The sequence below is a fragment of the Drosophila serrata genome, unplaced genomic scaffold (genome assembly GCF_035046125.1).
Source record: "Drosophila serrata isolate PLE 108 unplaced genomic scaffold, ASM3504612v1 contig_295, whole genome shotgun sequence".
NCBI lineage: Eukaryota > Metazoa > Arthropoda > Insecta > Diptera > Drosophilidae > Drosophila > Drosophila serrata.
In genome coordinates, this window is record NW_028257193.1 from 752,008 (window position 1) to 774,836 (window position 22,829).

A 22,829-nucleotide genomic window follows, 5' to 3' on the forward strand; every position below is an offset into this window, starting at 1 on the left:
CGGGAGATAGAATTTTTTAAACTAACTTGAAAATATTTCAATTTAAATTCAATGAAATTGAACATTTTCAGCTCTTCTCTCAGATCTCACATTTCAAGTTTTTGCAATTTGTTTAGAAAATGCGATTTGTTCTTTTTAATATTTCTGTGCGCTATACCCCCATTTGATATGCAGAAAAAAAGGAGGAGGAGCTTAAGTTTTTGGCCAAGGCCTTCGATATACTTATAGTTTATACTTGGGAAAAATCTCAGGGCAAGACAAAAGTAGCCAACTTAACTTTGGAACTTTCTTTTTTAGCCGTTTCTGTTTCCAGCTTTGGCATTTCTTATGCAGCTGATTGCATTTGGCCGCGAGCAAAGTAAAAAGCAGCAACAGAGAATGCAACTGCAACTGCAACTGCCATTGCTATTGCTATTGCAACTACTGCGGCAACTGCAATTGAATTTTATAACAAACAATTTTACGCTTTAAGCACACTAGACCTGGCTTTTGTTGTATAGCTTGCTACCAATGAGGCTGCTCTGCCTTGAAGTGCCCGGAGTGCGTCATTGACTTTGCCTGTGGCCAAAGGCACTTCTCTACTAGGTTTTTTTTTCTATTTATCGTTATTTACCATTAGCCGCCGGCTCTCTCTCTTCCCCCGTTCAAGGACCTGGACTTGGCTCGGACTCTGTAACGACCACAATAAGCATTCAGCGCTGACTTCCCTTGCCTTCCATTGGCCTCCGTTTCCTGCGGCTTCCTTTTTGCAGCCTTGAGAGTAATCGTGGCCCGAAAGCATGTACAAAGTTTAATAGAAAAATGGACGGGGGGAAATAAAAACAAAATCAATTCACCTACCCGGGCAATTAGGGGGTAAAGCAGGTAAAGGGAGCTCTAAAAGTTCAAACTTATGCAAATGGTACTTAATAAATTAAGTTTTGGTCAAGTGAAAAAGATTTTCAAAGAGTTTTTCGGCTTTAATCAAATTGAAAGATATTTTCGCAATGCTTTAAGATTAAGCCATTGCTCATAATCTAATTTTCCCCCAAAAACTCTGCAACTGATTTACTTACCATTATAAATATTTCGTACAGATTTATCACATAAGCATTTTTCGTAGGCCATAAGAACTCCTCATGACAAAGTTTGCACGCCCTCTGCTCCAGCTTTTCTGTTCCAACTCACTTCTAATCCCATTCCCAGCCCCCAAGTGTATAATTATTCTATCTGTCGCATATGCATGAGATCAGCTATAAGGCAGGACTTGCGCCTCCTGCCCTTCGTCGCCATCAGCAGCATCTTTGCGTCCTTCTGGCAGGCTCCTCCCGTATATGTATTCATATGCGTATCCCGAAACTTCCTTGCCCTCCCATTCCGCTGCTTCATTAGCAACTTTTTGCGTATTCATTAGGAAGCAGCAACAGGGGGCTTCGCAGCATCCCTGCTCCTGCTCCTGCTCCTTCTTCTGCTTCTGCTTCTGCTCCGGAGGCCCACAGCTGCGACTGGTTGATAAAAGATTTATGCGAGCACTGATAACCCGACAAAACGCCCACTACCATAGACATACTGTCAGTCCTGGATAAATAAACCAAACCAAAACGGGGAAGAAACGAGTGAAGGGAAAACAAAAAAAAAAAAATTTGAGAAACCAGAAAACGAAAATGAAAATTTCTATGGCAAAAAGTCTCAAGTCGAGCGGGGGAGGCTGACAAAAAAAAAGAAAATACAAAAAATTAAAGCACATAAAGGCAGCTGCTTGATTTGGCATTCAGCACAAAAAGCAAAAGCGCCGTCAGCTGGGGCTTCGCCATCCAAAGCCAGCCTTGTCTGACTGAGTTCCCTCGAAAGAGGAAGGCTTTAGATCCACTTGTAGCCCGTGTAGTCCCTCGAAAAACCCAGCCTCAGTCGCTGTGTAACCGCAACTTGTTTCAGGAAATGTTTTTGGCAAAATGTTTGGTAGCTCGACGGCGGCTCTTTCACATGTTCATAAATTAAAATGCCGCAAATCAAATTCACATAAGGCTTCAAAACACTCAAACGCTCGGCTCAAAGCCCCTCGAAAAACAGACGGACACAGAGGCGGCGCAAAGCTGAATGGGTGATGAGTGTAAAGGGGGGTTCATGAAGAAGCGAGGCAATCCTTGAACATTGTCTAAACCAAAAAACCCAAAAACTGGCGCGCCGCTGCATGTTAAATTATGTTCACACTTTTGTGGGCTCGACTCCACTGGCCGGACCCAAAAAAGCCCGAATCCGGACCCGGACACGGGCCACGGACTACGGGTTCCTCGAGTACGGACTCCTACTCTGGATCCTCCCTGCCGCAGGGCCGATGGAGCGGAGGTCCATATGGGTGGGCGTGGATATGGGCGTTTTTGGGTGGGTGGTTTGCATGTGCGGTTTTTATGCTGGCCAACCACTTAATCTCCTTTCGGTTTATGCCGCTTCTGCCGCTGCGCTGTCTTGCCTCGTTTTTCAAGTGAAATTTATTATATTTTAATCACTCCCCGGGGACTTGTTGTAGCAGTTAAAGCGTATTTTTAACTTCTTTCTTTACGCCACACACAGTTCATTCCTTGGGCCGCGCGAACGCCTCGGAAATATTAACGAAATTGCCTCCGGCCGAGGAGGCAGGGCTTTAAATTGCTTTAAGCCTGGCCAACGCCAAACAGACGCAAACCCGTCATATTTCTTGTTTCACCCAGACTCAGACCCCTTTTTTCGGGGTGTTTATGGCCATTCTTGGCGAAAGGAAAACGGAGGCAAGGCAAACGCGGCGTATACGCAACTTTCGCAATGTGACTGCCCCCCCGGAACGCACTTAATCATTTTGATTGTCGTAAATGGCGCATTTTTAGTGCGTCGCAGCTCGTTTCTGCGGTTCTGCCGAGAAAAGGAAACAGTTTCAGCTCATTAGTGATTCATTTATTTATGCTGGCCATTACTTAAGTTATTATTATATGATTAGGCGAAAGTGTGGCTGGCACTCATTTATTATGCATCAGTCGAAAAGGCCAAAGATCAAGCCGGAGCTGAAGGCAACTGCCAGTCGTGTGCCTCAACCCGACTGTCAAGTACACTGAACATCGATCGATTTGGACAGCTATTAGACATAATCACGGCCGATTCACACACAGAGCTCACTGAGGTTGGAGAACGGGCCAAGTGCATGGAGGAGGAGCTGAAGGATTGCCGGAGTGCCGGAATGAATGCCTGCATGCCTGAGCCGGGGCAGACGGGCAGACGGGCAGACGGGCAACTTCCGGGCGGCAAGGAATGACGAAGGCAGTGCTAAATGGCAAGGCAAAGGCAAATCACGGCCGAGGGAGGCACACACTCACACACACACTTAGAGAAAAAAAAAAAATACCGTCAAGCCACAGGGATGTATTGATTTTGCCTTTTGGGGCCAACTACGTACATGGCCAAAAACGTGAACAAAGACAAAAATCAAAGCCGCATGCAGAACGCAGCCTGCGGCCTCAAGGCGCTCTGCTTCTTGTTCATCCTGTATCCTGGTCTCCCTTCATTCTCCGGTCTCCCCGCTCCTGTCCCGGCTTCTCATCCTATCTCACAGTCTGCCTCTATCGGCGATGACTCCTTTGCTGGAGCGTTAACGAGCAGTTTGATGGCTCGAGGAGCAGCAAGATACTTTCTGGCACGCAAAGAAAAAAGGAGCTACCAAACAGGAGCTACCAAAAAAAACCTCCAAAGTTAAAGTTAAGCTTAAGAAAAGGTTTATTAAACAAAGTCAAAAGTCTTTAATTTATACTTTTCACGATATATAATCTTTAAGTTTCTTAAACTATAAAGTTCTTAGTTATTTGATGACGAGGTATTCAGTCATAAGAGTTAGTAACTTAATATCTTTAAAACCATAAGACCAAATAGTAGGAAATACCCCCTGAAAACCCTTTGCTAAACTCCAAGAACATGACATTTTCTCACTGTGCACCCTCGCTTAGTGCCCTAGCTTAAATTGCCCTTCCAACAGTCGGCTTTAAGCCTAAATTTAGACACACAACTTGGCCAACTTGGCCAACTTGGTACCACTCTGACCCCTCATAGATCAACGGCACTTGTTGGCCAGTTTTTTCCGCCATTTCTGCACTTTTTCTCAGCCCGCTCATCAGTTTTTTTTTTTTTGTTTTTTATCGTCCGCCGGGTTTCATCGTGTTGTGTTGCCAGCAGTGTGCAAATGTCGTAACGGGCAAAGCGCAGCCACAAAGCGAAAAATAACATTGCCTCACTCCGGTCGCACGCCACATGATGCACGTTGACTTTGACGGCTCGCTCTCCTAGAGCTCCGGCCCATAGCTGCCACATGCAATGGCTACAGCCGTGGCAGTGGCAACAATGCATTCAACACGGACGCGATTCGATTCTATACGATTCGATTCGATTCGGTTCGGTTTTCGGGCTCGTCCTTGCAACAGCAGAGGAAGCAGCAGAGGCAGGAGCAGCAGCAACATTCTGCGTTCTGCGGTGGGCCTAGAAAAAAGTGGCGAACAATTCTATTGATTGACAGTTTGGCAAAACGCACAGGCCAACAAAAGCGAAAAAAAAAGAGCAGAGCCAAAAAGTGTAGAGCCGCAGGCGTTACCGTTGCGGATGTGCGCTTAAAAACGTTGCTAGCAACGTGGAAAAAATGCATCCCCATTGATTTGTTATGCAGAAAGGTGCAGGCCTGGCCAGAGGCGTCGCATCGGGTTTTTGGCTGTGGCACGGAATGGGGGTTTAGATGGGATTCCGCTCGCTGAAATTCTTTAAATTGTTGCCGGCAACTAATTGACTTGATTGGCGGTACGTGATTCCCAGGGAATAGAAATTCTCTAGATCTAAAAATATTTTCCAGCTCGCTTGATTGATCTGCGTGCACCAACTCCATGCTGACCATTAATCATCATTAATCAAGGAGAATCGCACTCGAAATGGCAGGTGTCGAGCTCTATTTATACATTGGCTTTAATACTCCCCCGTCGCGGCCTTGTCCTCATGTATTTTTTATCATGCAAATTAAATTTAATTGCTTAACAAGTTGTGGCAATTGGTGGGCAAACACAGGGTTCTCTCTCTCCCCACTTTATGCCCTTGTCCCTTGCCCGTTTTCCCATTTCCCAGGCGAAAGTAAAAGCTCTCGGCTTCCACAAATTATCTGTGTTGGGCCAGCAAGCCAGACATTGCGGCCTGGGCTCAAACAATAACTAATGTCAGCCAAGCGCAAATTGCTTTATTAAATAAAGTTCAGCCAAAATAAGCAAGCCAAAAAAAGAAGGAAGTATCCCCACACATCCCCGGGGGACTGTAACTGGGACCAGGGCCAATCCCCAACTGGCCGAAGGAATCAGAGTAAATTGTACAATGTGGCCAGTGCCCGGACCCGGGTCCGCCTAATCATTGTGCACACACTCCAACTGACTGTGAGAAAGCGAATGGGGGACAGACAGACAAAAGGGCTGGTAAGGACACCGCCTGGCGGCCACAAGGACTAAAAGTATTTTTAGCTAATATCAATTTTTCATAGTTCAAAGATTTCTGCACAGAGAGAGAGACACACACATACACAATGAAATCTCTCCGTGTGCACATGTCGGGGCCATTGAGGCAATATGAAATTTTCTGCTCTTCTGATTATAAACGATCCTCTGCAGTGTCCTGGCTTTTTGGGAATGGAATCGAATATATATTTCGTTATATACGAGTATATGCTTACACTTGAAACGGAAAGAGCTTTTGCTCCCCCTCTGATTTGTATTTATTTGAGGCTCTGGCAGACCGGGAAATAGTGTACCGCCTGCATGTGATAATTTATGGTCGAAATGAAGTAGCTTTGGTGCAAAAGGCATCGAATTCCAATTCGACAGAAAGGATTTTCACAGATCCTGGCTCACAGATTTCATTAGCTGCCGCCGTAGTTTAAGTCACCAGTCAGGTGCACCGATAGTGTGCTTTTTTCCGACTCCTGTTCTGCGATTCAATGTGACAATTTCAATGTATGCTCGTCGTAAATTTTCGCCAAGCGTTATCGACACCGACATCCTTGCTGCTGCTACCTCCTGTTTCTGTTTTTGCCTGCTTTTGCCGCAGGACTTGGTCCTGTGTGTCACTCTTCTTGGTCGACTTGCAGCTGCATTGTTTATGTTCTCTGGGCCGGCTAGAGTCGTGTAAATTCTCTCCCCTTCATCTAATGGCAAATTTATTTGGTACGTAAACAGTTTTTTTGGCAACCAGGGATGTATTGGAGCAGAGCAGAGCAGAGATTGGGGTAAGGATGTTGCTTCTATTCGGGGTCTTTTGTGTTGTCTACCCCTTTCCAACAGAATGGAGTGTAGAGTCAACTTGGAGAGCATGTAATTCCTGTGTCAGACTTAAATTGAATTCCTCTGCCAGCCGCTGTGCGGAGTGAGTGTGGGTTTATCCAAACTTGCTAATAATGCTGCCAGGGAGCTCCGGAACAGGAATGAAACTTTTCTCGAAACTAAGCCAACAGGTTAGACATCGACTCACTGAGTGATTGTCTGAATGTCTGACTGACTGGCTGTGTGCTTGCTGGTTTTGTGCTGGAAAGCCAGGACTTGATCAAATTTCGTATGCGTGTGTGCTGCTCTTGTTTTCGGTTTAATTGCACAAATCCATTACGCATACGCAGTGTTGCCACAACCACTCACAACACACACACACAAAACACTGGCATAGACATAGTGGGCGGCAAAACAAAAAGCGAGCAACAAAATTAATTTTTCTCAGCCACAAAATTGAAACCGAACAGCGTCGAAGCGCGTCGGCAAATTTACACACCATTAAGTAGTTTACAAACACACACAACACACAACGCACAACAAGGTGCACACATAGCGCAAACGATCCACATGGATAGTCATTGTAATTTGATATTATGCTGCGAAATGGCGGCATGTGTTGCCTGATGTTGCACACACACAGCGCTCCTGAAGCGGCATCGCGCCATCGGAATCTCATGATAGGGAAAAATAAGTAAAGTAAAGTATAGTAAAGTCGGCAAAATATGTATAATAAAATAAAACCCAATATCCGGGGAAAGGAGTGCCTGGCAGCCAGCGAACTATTCAATTCGCTCATTTCATTAAGTTTCTTGTCGCACTCGGAGCACTTGACGTTGACAACGTGCCGTATGCGCAATATGGGGGCATTGTGAGTAGGAGGAGTCCATGTTTATCAGGCCGCATAACGATGTGTCACTTGTGCGTGGCTCTGAATAGAGGGACTACGCCCCGGCTGTGTGGTCTTGGGATGCTCGGGAATGAGGCCTGGGTGGGTGCACACTGCATATTGATATGCTAATCGAGCTGGCAGCCAACAGCAAATCGCTGGGCCCCTACTTCAGGGCAAACGTGACTCCATGTGTGTGTATGTTTGTCCGCCTAATGGCACAAAGACAAAGGCATGGCATAGAAAACGGCAAAAACGCAGAGCGTGATGTCCAGGACATCGGGTTCTGGGTTCTGGGATCTGGGATCCTGGATCCTTTAGAGGTGGGTAAGCGCTATTAAGCGCATTATTTAGCCTTGGACACAATGGCAACACCCACACACGGCAAACGGCAACAACCACAACAGAACAACTGTGTAGATAAGCACTTTTGACGCTGTAATGGCTCCGCTGACCACTTTGTATCCTTGTGTAGCCATATGCTCGCTCATCCCGCTCTCTCTGCGACTGGTGGCCACACAAACACATCTAAAGTGCCCTTAAGTGTCCTGGGCAGGCCACATAAGCGACGACACCTAAGCAAAACACGCAAACAACCAAGTCAAACCAAGCCAAGTGCTTGTTGTCCTGGCCATTTGGCGTGAGAGTCGCTTCCATTGATATGCCAAAACTCTGTTCGGCTTCTGGCCATGTCTGCGGTTAGTTTTGGGCCTCTAACTAAGTCTGGGCGATTAAGCGGTTACCTTTTCCCAGGTGACCGCCATAATCACACTACTTGAAGATTTTCACTTAAAAAAAAGAACAAACGTTTTTATAGAATTTCGATGTATTTTAACATCAGAAAGAAGCTTAAAAAGCAGTGAAGAAGTCATTTCCGACCCTATAAATTAAATATATTCTTGATCAGCATAAACAGCCGAATCGATCTAGATATCTCTGACAAAAATTTAATTTTTTTTATCATTTTCAAAAATTTTAAAGGGTTCACATCGTTAAAATTGTTAAAAATTTGATTTTTTATAAATATTAAGTGACGGAATCATTTCCGACCCAATAAATCATATATTTTATTTAGATTTATTGACCTATTCAAAACTAGCACAGAACAGCTTTCCGAATTAAAATTAATGCAAATTTGGCTTAGTTATGATATTTGAAAAACGTGGATTTAGGCATAAAATTGTCATATAAAAATATTGCTAAATATCATTAAAGAATGTGTAATTTATATTCAATCGATCTTAAATTTATTAATAAAATTTCGTTGCGATCCAATAATTAAATTAGAAAAGGCAAGGTAATAGAATATCAAACAGAAGGAATAAAATAGCTTATTTTAATTTAATATAAGATTTCGAGAAAACACCCTACAAATCCATCGAGATCATATCATTCCCGTATAGTAAAAGTCACATTACACTTTATAGGAACCTTAAATGGTTGCTCTTAAATCTCTACTGATTTCAGTAACATCCCCCCATATATATATATTTTTTATATTTATGTGTATCCCTGCGACAAGTTTGCTGTGGAAAAGAATTTCCCGGTTTTAATAAAAGTAAACAACCGGGATTAGTTTTGCAAAACTCCAGTCCCCCCGAAAATGGCATAAAATTGGGTAGAAAAGAATGCAATTTTCGTGCCTATTCAAAGGACAACGCGTATTACTCAAAAAGGAATTAACTTTTCCTTCCCAATGCTCGCAAAGTACACCATTTCTAGGAGAGAGTGGGGCTGTGCAGATGAGCTCACGTTAATCCCAGAATCTGCCCAAGTGCTGCTGTCTGCCAAAGGCAACAACAAGGCCAGAAATAACAGATTCTAGGCGAAAGAAGCACGCACACAAGGGAAGGAGCAGGCATTACGCACATTCTGACAATGTACACAGTGAGCATGGTACATGGCTGCGTATACGCAATATGGCTCCACTTTCGTTTTAATATGAATGCTAATAGGCTAAGTCGGGATTTCTGGACTCGCTTCCTTCCCCATCCTACCGACCCCACTCTCAGTGTCTCGTTCGTTCGTTCGTTTCCCCTCGAAACGTAATTTTCCCACAATTTTTGTTCACTTTACGCATGGGCCCCGGACAATGCGAGACCGAATGAAAGGAACACTTGGCAATATGGTGCAGAAAGCAGGCAGCCAACAGCAGTGGCAATACACAATAGCCAAGCCATTTTTATCGCTTTCTATGCCAGGGGCTTATGTTCTGCAGCTAACCGGAGAAGCCCCTCTAAGCTCCTGCGTCCTGCGTCCTTCGTCCTGCGCATCTCCATCTCTACATCTCTGGGCATTTAATATGACTCTACTTAGGCAGACGCCCACCAAAAAAAAAGAGAGCGAAAACGAACCAAATCTTTCTTATATTATGCAAACGTCTTAGCAGGAGCAGTGACCCCCAATGACCCAAAGCTAGGGCATGCACATAAATAAGCAGGAATACCTTTTTGTAGTTGTACACTAAGATAAAATACAAGCTAAACTATTAGTTTAGGAGAAAGAATGAATTGTTTACCTTAAATATTCAACCTTTAATTTGATTGTTTTTATTTAAACTACTTCTAAACATTATTTCAGTTCGATTTTCTACTTCATATTTATTTTGGCATAGATATAAGAACAAATATTAAAAAGAGTAAAAGAAAATTCTTAACTTACAAAGGGTTTGAATCAAAGCATTCAAAAATGATGTTAAGAGCCAAAAATAACCATAATATATAAATAAATCTTAATAAATTGAAAATATCTACCAAAGTATTGTGATATGATATCTATAAAATAATGCTTTAAACTATGTTTTCTCAGTGTACACTCATCTTTTACTTGTATGAACCATCTTTCGTCGTTAACAAGCTTGCACTCTAATTTAGCAGCGAGTCCCTATTGTGGCTATTTCTTCTGTTGTTGGAGAAGGATGTTTATCGTGGAATTTACGCCATATCCCTGCCGCTATAATTGGCTGTTAGGTCCGTTAAGATTGCGCTTCAATTTCAGATAGGTGACATTTCGTTGCATTTTAATGAGCTTCATTCCACAAGGGGAAGACGCGAAGCCATGCCATTCCATTTCATCAGCAGCTTATCGACTTATCTGCCGGCTGGTAATTGCGTGCTAAATTTTATGCTGACTCTCTGGCCAAAATCCGGCCCATCTCGGCCCCATCCACTCACCTAGGCCATAAAACGCCGTCTGAGAATCTGTCTAAGCAGCAGATTTTATGAATGCATGGAATATGTATGGCCTAATCAAAGTCAATGCCAGTCAAATGTGTCTAAATAATTCAAGTGTTTCGAATAAACACATTTAACAGGTCGACGCCGAGCCAAAAAGCCAGCCAAAGGGCAAAACCAACTTTCGGCATTAAACAAAAAAGTCAAAATAAAACAGGAAAAAGCGGGGAAAAATAAGAAACAGAAAAGCTCAAACGGCAAAAGACCGCATAAATGATGCAAAGTATTCTTTTTCCTTTTCCCCCAAAACAAGTTTAAACAAAAATCTCTTGTTTTGGGGTAATGAAACTGCAAGGAGCTGACGCCGCCGCCAGCAAGGACACTGGGAAAGGCCCGCAAGAGGCATGGGGAGGGGGGAGGGGAAAAGGAAAACCAGCTTGCCTACACCTGCTGACAAAGACATTTACTCAAAAAGTTTTTGCCGGCGCATGGCGCAAAATAAAAGGCACAACAAGGTATGCGGCAACATCCACATCCACATCCACTTCTACTTCTACTTCCACAAACTGGGACACCGGGGCACGACAAGCATTTTCTGGCAAAACGCCCGCGCCCATTAAGGGAGCCCACAAAGGGCGCGTTTTTCATTACCATCGATGGGTGGCAGAGCAGAGGAGCTCCTGGGCTGGCTCCTTGTTGGGAGGGTCTTAAAAACGCCGAGTAAAAGGCAACAAAAGTCAAGGATACTGTCAAAAACTGCTGGCGGGCATTTCCTCACTTTCCATTTCACTTGTCCTTGCAAATCGCCCAACTCCCACGGACGACTGTTGACTGTTTCTTTCTTATGTTTTCCCTTTTTTTGGATTTAATTATTTGGGTTCCTGCGGGCAATGCCCCGCACAAAGCCGTAACCGAAAATAAAAATAATAATGGAAGTGTTGTCGTTTTTATTTGTACTCCCTTTTTTCAGGTTTTGACTTTGAAATGAGCAATGAACGGAATCCTTCTCCCCATTTATTTAAATACAATAATTTGTGCCTAAATATAGCAGCAATAGTCCAATTCATTTATCATTCGATTTGTTCACTTAATTAAACTGCATTTAGTGCCAAACTAAATTTGTTTATTTATTTGTTCATGTGTATCTTAGGCAATTAGACGAAAGTGCGGCAGAGTGGATAGTCATAGCCACAGCAGTGGCCACAATGAGCCTGGCCAGGTAAAATGCAACAATAAATAATCCTAATTAAATCGAAACTGAATGGATTATTATAAAAGCAAACAAACATTAATTTACAATTTAGTAAGATAATAATGCAAAGTCAAAAACTAAAACTATAAATGATGGATGGGAAAAATACCACAAATACCATGGGGTTTTTAATTTAAAAATATATTTTGAAATAATATTCACTTGCATGTGAAATATATCCTTTTGCTTTCAAGATTTTAATAACATTCCGATTTTAATAACTTTCTGTATTATCTGTCATTCATTTTGATGGCAAATATAACCTGCCAAGAAATATAAACATTGCTGCACATAAATGACCAACCACAAACGCCAGTTCAAATGTTTCTGATCAAATATTTTCTGCTGACTTTCGAAGAGTATTTAATGAGTTGGCTCCAAATAAGTAATTTAAAACGAATTATTCTTTAGTAAAATGTTCATTAAAGTTGAGATAGCATTTATGTATTTAATTTATGGATGTGCAGGAAAATGATATCGTATTTCTTATTTAACTATCTGAAAATCAGTTAAGTAAAAGGATATCTTAAAAAAACAATGCCACATTCCCTAAGGCTACTTCCATACAGAAGTCAATTACGATTATTTTGGAAATATTTTATCAATACAATAGGCAGTTGAAATTGTTATGGAAAATGTTGGCTGAGATGGTAACTGCTAAGAGTTGAGTGCATATGACCCCGTGGCTAATTAGCAACACGCACTCACCTGCATGTACACACACTCACACTTACACCTGCGAGTGCCCCCCATAACGACAGCTTACAATTTAAGCTAATTACGTGGTGCACGTGAGGCTATGATTTAGCGTTTAGCATTGCAATTAAGCCGACAACTGGACGACGGGCCGAATGGAGAACGGGATCGGGATACGGGGTAGTTGGTAGCCCCAACTAACCTTATCATATCAGAGGCAGCACGCAAAGCGGCTAAGTAGAGTGTGCCAAAACCATAATGGACAAGGGCGACAATAAAACCGAGAGGAGAACACATATTCCGGCAAATAAAAACAAAATAAGGCACAAGCCAATGCCCCGTTGACAGGCCAAGGGGAAAGGGGAAGGCAAAGAGCGGCCCAAGGATACTCGTAACCAAAACGCGGATGCGTGCACGCAGGACGTTAGTGGGCTTAGTTACGAGGGCGTTGCCAGAGAAGTGCAACAATTAAATTTAATTACCAATGTCATAAATATGCCATGTCAAAACAAACCCACACTCCACTCAAGCGAATGCAATTGCTCTGGCAAAATAATCAAATAACCGGAGAGCCCCCCAAACCCGAGGCCTGAAAGCGATTCACGGACGGCCGTCCGACCAAATGCCGACCAAAAAGCCAGTCGACCAACGTGTAAATTACCACTGCACAAATTAATTATTCAAATGTGCACACTCGAATGACTAAACATACGTCGCATCTGGGCCTCCGAGTGTGAATGCGAATGTTTGTTGTTGGAGGGATAGGAGGAGTGTGAGCCTTGGGTATTAGCCATTCGAAAATTGCGGGCGCTGCCTGATGGTAGCTCCAGCGGCAACTGCAACGGCATCCTAATTAGCCCTAATAAAGCGACTAAGCATGGATTTCGGTCAAGCGCAGGCTGGCTAACCAAAATTGCAGCATAATTTGAAGCCGGCCAAATACGGTGAAATCAAGCATCAAACACAGAGTGAATTTATACACACAGGAGGCAAAATTTCATTTTCAGGATGCTCCACATAGTTCCCCTAACCAGAAATTTCTAGGAAATAACACAATTTCTAAAACACACAAAAAATATTAAACATAATCTGTGGGGGAATGTGGGAATTATAATCAATACACTTGCATATATTTAAATTTGTTTTTAAGAAAAGTTCTCGCTTTTGAATTCTAAACTAAACTCTCAACCAATTCAGTAAACTTTCAAATTAGTATAAGTTTCCTTATTTATTATTTAAAATGTTAAAGAAAAGTCAACTTCTTATGCTAGAATTTCTTTTCCTCAGTTTTTTTCCACATCCACTTTGGAAAATATTGACAATAAGAGAAATCGTAGCATACTTTTCTGCACCGCCAGCAGAACTAGCCATTAGCAAATCAAAGATTGTGTTTACCCCCCAGGTAATTCTCTGTCCATGCTCCCCGCCCAAAGACGTTTTCATATTTTCACTATTTTCACGCTCATTATGCGCCAGGCAACGCTCATTGCCTCAGTTCTTGTTCCTAGGTCCTTGGTTCTTGGCCCTCTTCAAGCAATTACCTGGTCTGGTCCTGCCCTGCCATTTTTATTTTCCTTCCCGCGCTACGATTGCTGCCACATTTATTTTACTTACTCGCTGCTTCTACAATTTCTGTTTCATTTTTATTTGGAATTTTCTTTTTTGTATTTTTGCGATTTCAGCTGGCCACAAACAAAAGGAGGAAAGAGAAGAGCGTGGCTCGGCGTCATAATGAGCTCAAATTTATTGGGTCATTTGGAAAAATACGAGAAATCTACTGCGGCTCCTCTCTTTATACGAGGCATGGACATTCCTTATTTTGCTTTTGCCATTTAGCCAGAAAATTTTAACATCAAGCAAACACACACAGGGCCAGAACCAGAAAGGGAAAACGAAGGAGAAGCCGAAGCAGTTGCTTATTATGGCATCTAGATTCCGTTCTCCTTACGTTTATTTTATTCTTTTAATTAGTCAATAGTTGAGAATGGAGGGATAAAGCAAAAAAAAAAAAAAAAACTATATTACCTTGGTGTGTCCGCGTATTATTGTGAAAAGAAAATGAACTGTGAAATGGGTGAGGTGAGCTGGAGAATTTCCCGAAAAAAGGAAAGCTAATTGATATTTATAAATGGGGGAAATTTGAAATATAAAGAATGGAAGTCACAGAGAAATGAAAATGTTCGAATAATAGGATCAAACTAGTTATTCAACCATCATTTTTTACTATTCCCCTTTAAATGTCATGTCCATTAGCAGACACAGAATAAACTAATAAGTAAGAAGCTTACAATTATATACTCAAAAGCTAGTATCAATATGAGGATATGCCACTGATTATCGAGATTATCTGTGAGTTGCTGCTACTACTTTCCCACATTTGTGCGTGTGTACTTTGGGGGAGCTGCTGCCTTAGTGACTAAGTAACCAAACTATGCCCATAGACTGGCAAGTCTATTAATCTCTCATCCGGCAAGTACAATTTGTAATTAAATGTCGGCAATTAATTATGAATTCCAGCCCGTGTGGCGAATGAACTGAAGCGTTCTGTTCTGCTCTCATGCCAGACTTCGCATTTATCAATGGCAATAGCAGGAGCAGGAACAGAAACAGGGACGAACGGGACAAGGACATGAAACGAAATCGGGAGCGGTAGCAGGTAATAACCAAGAACCCAATCGATGCACGGACAATTGAATTAAAGCCAATTGCACTCAGTGCGTGCATGGGACTCGACATGGCTCGTTTTATTGTTATGAATTATGCTTGTTGTTATTACCATCGATGCCAATATGCATGGAGCGACTGGTTAGATGCTTCTCTGTGGTCCGCCCAGGCCCATGGATCCGGGTGGATGCAACTATTTACATTATTCCATTATAATGGAATATTTTCGTAATACCATTCTGGCCGGTAAGTTCGACTATGTGTGTGTGTGTGTGTGTGTGTACTGGTGTGTTTGTGCGGTCATGTTTAATTAGCCAAATTTATGTATGAATGCTTTAAAACAATTACCACAGCAGCCACGCCCACACGCCCCCAAATAACATGAGCTATGTGCTGGCGAGTTTGAATTTGGAATTTTGAATAACAATCGGAACTTAATAGAGTCGCCGCCCTCTTCTCTGCTTGTGCCTGCTCTTGTATTAAATTGCATTTTGTCCTCGCCATTTGGGGGCATGGGAATTAATTGCGCCTGGCCAGGAAGCAGGTTCCGGGATCCGGAATTCGGGATCCTGGGGTCCTGAATAATGGCTGTCGAACCAGGCCAACCGACGAGTACCGCCCGATAAATATAAATATGAATGTCTTTTAACTATTATGCCACGAGATTGCTGTGGCTTTCGAGCGCCTTTAATTATTTAACCATTATGTGCGTTGACTTATTTATGCCAGTGTGTATGTACTATATGCTGGTTTGCTTGCACCACCATATAGCCGCCTCTGTGGGCAGTTCGAACTTATTTATTGATATGTCTTTATCTCTTTTAAAACCCCTCACTGCTGCTGGCCACAATATTTAAACGGAAATTAAAGTTGCCTATAAAATGGAGTGAGGGAGTGTGCGTGTGAATATATATATAGATATGTTTTAAAACCAATTTTCACCTCACAAACTCACAGATACATTGAAACTGTTTCTCTGCCCTGCAGCATATCATATTAAATATGATTTTTGACCCTGTTATCTTTAAAGGAAAATCGAAGAGTTTACGGCAAAGAATTTGAGAAATGTTCTCCCACCACAACGATGTGTTTTCTATCGAAAGAAAAACGAAACTAAAAATCGTATTTGGAAATTGCATTTTATTAAAGAATTAAAGCTGTCAGCTTAATATGAGTTAATGCCTGTGGCCATCCATAATTCATATAGATATCAATCGGTTAAGCCGGTATGGCATATTATGCGAGTAAACGAACTGTGATTGTCACATCGAGAGCTTTGGTTTTTCCTTTGGATTTATGTCATTTCAATCAGATCCGCCTCGATGTTTTTGCAACTGGCGCATAATTGTTTTCTATATAAACTTCAATTTTACACAATGTTTCAAACCTTTTTGCAATTTGCAATTTGCCATGGCCCAAAGCCTACGGCAGATGACAATTTATGGAGGGGGAAAAAAATGATAAATTCGATGCGGAGTGAAATAAAATAGAATGTGGACAGCAATTGAAGTGCGAAAACACAGCATACATATTTTTAATTAATTGTTAAAAAATACAAACAATAATGCGGCGGCCAAAAAAAAACAATTCGGAGTGATTGCGAAAATCGCATAGCTTTATTTTATATTAATTATGCAGCTGAATGATTGCAACTCGGCCATTAAATATGCGGCCAGAGACAGAGCGTTGAGCAACAAAAACAATGAATGCAATTAAATTGTGCAATTGCTTTATTTCCTGAATGCCGCTCGTCAACGGGGATACACTTGGATGTGTGTATGAATAATTGTATTAAGGACTCTCTACCCCCCGTCCCCCCACACTTCCCTAGGACTCGACTCTCAACAGGTGACGGATGGAACTTACCTCACATGAAAATAGATCTGGTCACAATTCTGTTGCTTTTGGGTTCTTTTAGCCTGACTAAGCGCTTTGACCCGATTGTTCGTTTGTTTATTTGTTTACTTGGCTTTATTTATGGCTCGTTTGGTTTTGAACACACACATGCACACACATACACGTTCACTTGGAACGGCACAGGATCACCGGGGGGACACACATAGGATACGGATACGGATACGTCACTTTAATATGCAAACGGGTATGTGTCCTGTCGTGTGGAGTCTTAATTTAAAATGCTGCACAATTTTCGGTAAGCAAATATTTAAATATTTAATTTCCGGTGCTAATTGTTTACATTTGCTTCTGCGGTGACTGATATTTTTTCACTCCTAATTTAATTAAAAATCTTCCTCTTGCTGTTGCCGCTCGTGTGGTGTTTTTCGTGGGTAGTTGGTGTTGTTTGGGGAGCCAAAGAAGTTGCTAAAATTCTGGCTAGCGGTGTGTGGGGATAACCGTACTTTACGTGAGAGGGGGAGAAAGCTAATTGCGGTAACGGCGAGAGAGCGCGATAACGGTGCCCGAGCAGCGAAATTGATTCAGCAAACTAAATCCGCGAACCGCGATTGTCTTTGCCGGTTAATATTAATCCCGCACAATGCGTTGATTTTTTCCGCGATAATATAGTTTTTACGATACAATCAATTTGTTTTCCACAACAGCTTTATCCCACTTTATCTCCAACACAAACTATCCGGTGACAGTGACAATACACAGAGTTTAAGAGTTGATTTAACAAAGAGACTTCTTCAATCACGTAGCTTTTCTCCTTGAGTTTTGTTCAAATCAATCCTCCGGCAGTAGAGTATTTCCACAGTTCAGTTCACAATTATCTGACAATTTAAATTACTCTAGATGAAACACTTGCAATTAATTAAGTTTTTATTTTATTTATTTTACACTTCGGATGGCAGTGGGACGACAGCACAACCGTCTGCTTGCTCGTTTCGATTTTGACTGAATCCCGTTATTCCCTTGTTCGTCGCACGACGTCGCCCGAAGCGGCGCTCGGCAACCACTCGTTGATTCAACAGTTTGCCGAGGCGGGCGCAGCCATGATACAATCGTAATCGTGGGCGCAGCCGAGTGCAGTGGGTGGTTTGAGGGATACGTACGAACGGCTAGCACAATATAATTGGTATTACAGCCTCTTCTGCTCGATGTGGTTGTTATTGTTGTTGCTGCTCTTGCAACTAGCCGTAGTTTTTACTGCTGCTCTTTTCGTTCGTCGTTCGCACTACGGCAATAAATGTGTGCCACCCGCAAAAGAGAGTATTTCCCACGCCAAAGAGGGTGGGTTTTGTGGAACTTAAGAGAAAGTACCGGAGTAGGTGTGGATCGAATGTGGGAAACAAGATTTCAATGGCTCAAACACAATGTTTCATTTTATTTTAACATTATTAAATTAAAGTTTTTAGTTTGTGAGTTTAGAAAAATAGCTTTGATTTGTGTAAACTTTATTTGCGTGCCACAGTTTTTTATAGTTTGACTTAAGATAGTATATATTACTAGTACTATTCGGATTTATTTCAATCCACATAAGAAATAACAATACTTATTGCTTAAAAATCCGTTATTAAACTAAAACTTAGAACGTTATAATATTAAAAGATATATTTTTATCATAATTTTATTAATCTTATTTGAACAGGAACTGCCACAAAATATCCCATTACGATTAAAAAGATTAAAGCTTGACTTTGATTTAAGTGGAACATTTTGGTCGCTTTGGTTCCTAAAGGACATTTTCTCTTAAATAATATTTGTGGAATTATGTTTTTATTATTAAAAATTTTGCTTAAGCTTATAGCCACGCTAGAAAATGAACTGTACCCAATATTTTCCAAAATTGTTTAGTTTTTCAATACAATTTTCAATAAATTCTAAGGAAAATCATTTTAACTTTAATTTTTGGCAGAATTTGTATATTATTAAAACCAGTTTTTAAATACCAGCAAAATTTGGCTTCGTAGCCTTTCAATACCAGAAAGAAAAACTAAAATATTTTGATCCTAGGTATATTAATTTTATATTTTTATATGCCAATTTTTTGGGAAAATCACATTTTTTCAAAAATCATAACTAAGCCAAAAATGCATTAATTTTAATTCGGTAAGTATTCTGTGCTAGTTTTTATAAGGTTAACAAATCTGCATACTAAATATAAAGTTTATAAAAATTTAAATCTTTGCCAATTTTAAAAAATTTTAATGATGTAACCCCTTATCATTTTTTGCAAAAATTGAAAAAAATTCGAAATTTTATTTTTCGATCGGACATGGCTAGATTGATTTAGCTTTCGATACTGATCAAGAATATATATGATTTATGGGGTCGGAAATGACTCCTTCACCTAATATTTACAAAAAAACGATTTTTGGCCAATTTTTGTAATTTTTAATGATGTTACCCCTTATCATTTTTCGCAAAAATCGAAAAGATGTTGAAATTTTATTTTTTGCCCAGACATGGCTAGATTGATTCAGCTTTCGATGCTGATCAAGAATATATATAATTTATAGGGTCGGAAATGACTTGTTCACTTAATATTTAAAAAAAATCAATTTTTGAAATTGGGAATAATTCCTTCACTGTCTTGCAAGCTTCTGACTATCCTTTGTAATACTTAGAAATATCTGTTTAAATTAAATTAAATTATTGTGCACATATTTAAGGTGTTCTCAGGTGCATCTAAAGGCAAAAAGATAAATGTTTACAGTCTTATATATTTTGATTCAATATTAAGGTCTTAGTTTAGAGGAAATTAAATAGAAAAGAAACATTTTTCTCAATCTAAAAATGGCATTAGCAAACTGCAAGAGTTTCGTTCTTGTTATTATATATTGTTTTATATTTCATTATAGATTAATTTATATTTACAATAATATTCCCGATTAAGTTGATTTCATTGATATTTTTTATGTTCCTCCCTCAAGAAATTTCTTCCAAATTTAAGTAAGACGCCCTGCTAATTGACAGCTTTGTGGTCCTGCCATCTCCCGTTCTGTCCTGCGGTGTTACTTGTTATTTATAGTTGCCTGCGTTTTTTTTTTCTCCCCTTGTTTGTCTGGTCCTGTTCCAGTGCCAGCCATTTCGGACCTCTTGGCCATTTAGGCCATCTCGACCATGGACATGAACTGGCGGCGTCGGAGTCGAACTCGGGCTTGGGCTTGGGTTCTGGACTCATCTTCACGCTTCAAGGCCGCCACACACTTGAGATGCGCCCTCAATTCATTTTCTTTTCCTTACTTACGCTCCTCGAGCCAGTTTATTGTTATTTTGGCCGTTTCTGTTTTTGTTTTCTGGCAAACTTCTTGTACCGCCTTCTGCGAAATGAGGCTTACCGCCCACAGTGTCCTTATCCTGCCGGACTGGCCAGGATCCAACGTCCAGCGACCAGCGACCAGAGTCCTGTGTCCAGTGTCCAATGGCCGTGGCCAAGGCCCAGTTTTCGCTGGCTGCCCCCAAACTATTTGCCATGGCCCCACTCCCAGTCCTGGCCAGCACTCGCTACCATAATGAATATTTATGAAGATTTAAAAAACATTTTCTTCGCGTCTGTTGTTTTATGATTTGCAAGTGTGCCTTTCTTTTCCCGCTGCCAGAACTCCGCCGTCAGCTCAATGGCGTGCAAAGTTTTCTGTTTTTCGCCCCAGTCATGAGTGCGCCGGAATGCCACGGATACGGACAGTGGACAATGGACATTGGACAATGGACATTGGACATTGGACATTGGACGTTCCACATTGGACGACGGTCATCGGGTATCCGTAAGAGAAAGGACATCTCACACAACCCACAAGGCGAAATCACTCTAAATACCGCACACTGTGCATCTCAATCGATGCAGTTGAAAAATAGGTTTTGATATAATATTATCTATTGCATTTAAATTAAAATAGCAAGGTAATTATGCTGAGATTTTTGTTTTGAGGTGTAATAAACCTATAAATATTTACACACCTTTACAATGGGGCAATATAAGGTAATTATGAAGAATATCATTTCTAAATCACATACATAGACACATAAAGTAATTTAACAAATTAAATACAACTAGAAAGAAAACCAAGTTTGGGAAATGCAAGATTTATATACCTTTGCATTATACAATTGAATTATAAGATCGAATCGGAAATCTATAATAAATAAGCTTAAAATATTTGCATTTCTTTTTCTATTAAAATTTCTTCATCAAATCAATATTTAAAATACTCATAACTTAGCCAAAAATGCTTTAATTTTAATTCGGAAATCACTCACATGTTAATTTTTAGAAATTTAATAAATCTGCATACTCAAATATAAATGTTACAAATTTAAAATTTTTATAAATTTTTGACAATTTTAACGATGTAACCCCTTATAAAATGTTGAAAAATTTTGAAAAATTTAAATTTTTGTCGGGCATAGCTAGTTTGACTCGGCTGTTAATGCTGATCAAGAATATATATGATTTATAGGGTCGTAAATGATTCCTTCATAGCGTTTTACACTTTTATTTAAATTATAATACCCTCTATAAGGGGAATTATCATGTACAAATATTTTCCTTTTCATTTTGAATTTTGTAGAAAATTACTTACATTTCTGGTTTTAACTTAATATAATTTAAATGAGATTAACACAAAAGAACCTTTGTGCGTGTTTTTTGCACAGTGCTCTTTGGTAGCTGCCACTTCTGCTGCTGTTGTTTTCATTTTGTAAATGATTTCATTATGTGCTACAAACGCCTCCATCGATGGCGGTGGTGGTGGTGATGTCCATTCGTCCTGCTCCGCTGTCTCCTCGCACTGGTCCTGATGGCCGTGATGGTCCTGATGGTCAGGGTGAGTGATGGTCATGCTGTATTGGGCGGCGGTGGCGTATACTTGATATTGCCAGTGCCATCGCAGAAGGACGAATTTGCGTCCGGCATGGCTCCTTGGTGGGAATTTATTGATAATTTAATTTGACATTTGCGGTCCCTGATTGTCATGATTGTTTTCATTTTAATCTTGTTGTTTTCCCAGCATTTCTTTGTTCGTTCCATGAATGTTGTTGGTTCTTTTTTTCTCTCTTCATTTTTATTTGCTCTTTTATATGCATTGTGTATACGATTTTTTTACATCGAACCTTTGGCTATTTGCATTTAGGTTTTATGCTCTTGTTTTTTTCCACTTTTCAGCGGGGCCTCTCATCATCATTGGCGGGGGAGGCGACTTTGGGTAACAATATCGATGGGGCGTGCTAAAGGAATTTACATGCCGTTATGGCCCTTTAAAGGATCGCCCCGTTTAACTTTTGTTTGCTGCTTTGTGTTTTGTGACTTTCTCCACGCTTTGTGGACGGGCTTCGCACAAATGCAAATTTGCATGCGAAAACAATGAAATTCATTGGTCCTTGGCTGCCCGGCTTGGCTGCTCCAGCTTCGTGTCTTATTGAAATGTCCTTCGTCCTGGCAGGCCTCTCCAAATACCTTTAGCAGCATCAACAGCGTCAGCACAGCACAGCAACAGCAACAGCAGCATCTACAAAATGTAATGTCCTTAATGACATTGCCAAAGGAATTTTAATTAAACTATTTCCTGCCTGACTTGCCTCCCGGTCTGTTGGCAATGGGCGTGGCTAAGCAGCTTCAAATGTGCACAAATATTGAAATATTTATGGAACTAGCACACGAACATATGTGAGTACAGTGAGGGGAAAAATGAAACCCAAGGCTTTACATTAGTTGCAATTAATGAAAATGATGGAAATCAGAAACCTTGTAATTTAAAACTATCAAGAGCGTATTAATAGCTTATTTGAAAAGTTATAAATATTCATTATGCATTACCATTCAAGGAGACTAACAAAAGTTATTAGCTTCAAACCAATTTGCAATTTGATATTTATATAGCCAGCTTAAAGCTTATTGTTTTTACAAATGAAAAATTAACAAATAAACCATTTGTGTCTGAGTTTCTTTACATCTCAGATAGTTTAAATACATG

At 40.7% G+C, this 22,829-nt stretch overlaps 1 long non-coding RNA gene across 1 annotated transcript in view; it reads right to left on the reverse strand.

The window, feature by feature from the left end:
- Positions 1-17,817, reverse strand: part of LOC147643047 (uncharacterized) — a 65,882-nt gene extending 48,065 nt beyond the window's left edge. Inside the window, exon 1 of the long non-coding RNA XR_015272623.1 lies at positions 16,822-17,817. This is a non-coding gene — a long non-coding RNA (uncharacterized LOC147643047). The remainder of the gene's footprint in view (positions 1-16,821) is intronic.
- Between the last annotated feature and the right edge of the window lie 5,012 nt (positions 17,818-22,829).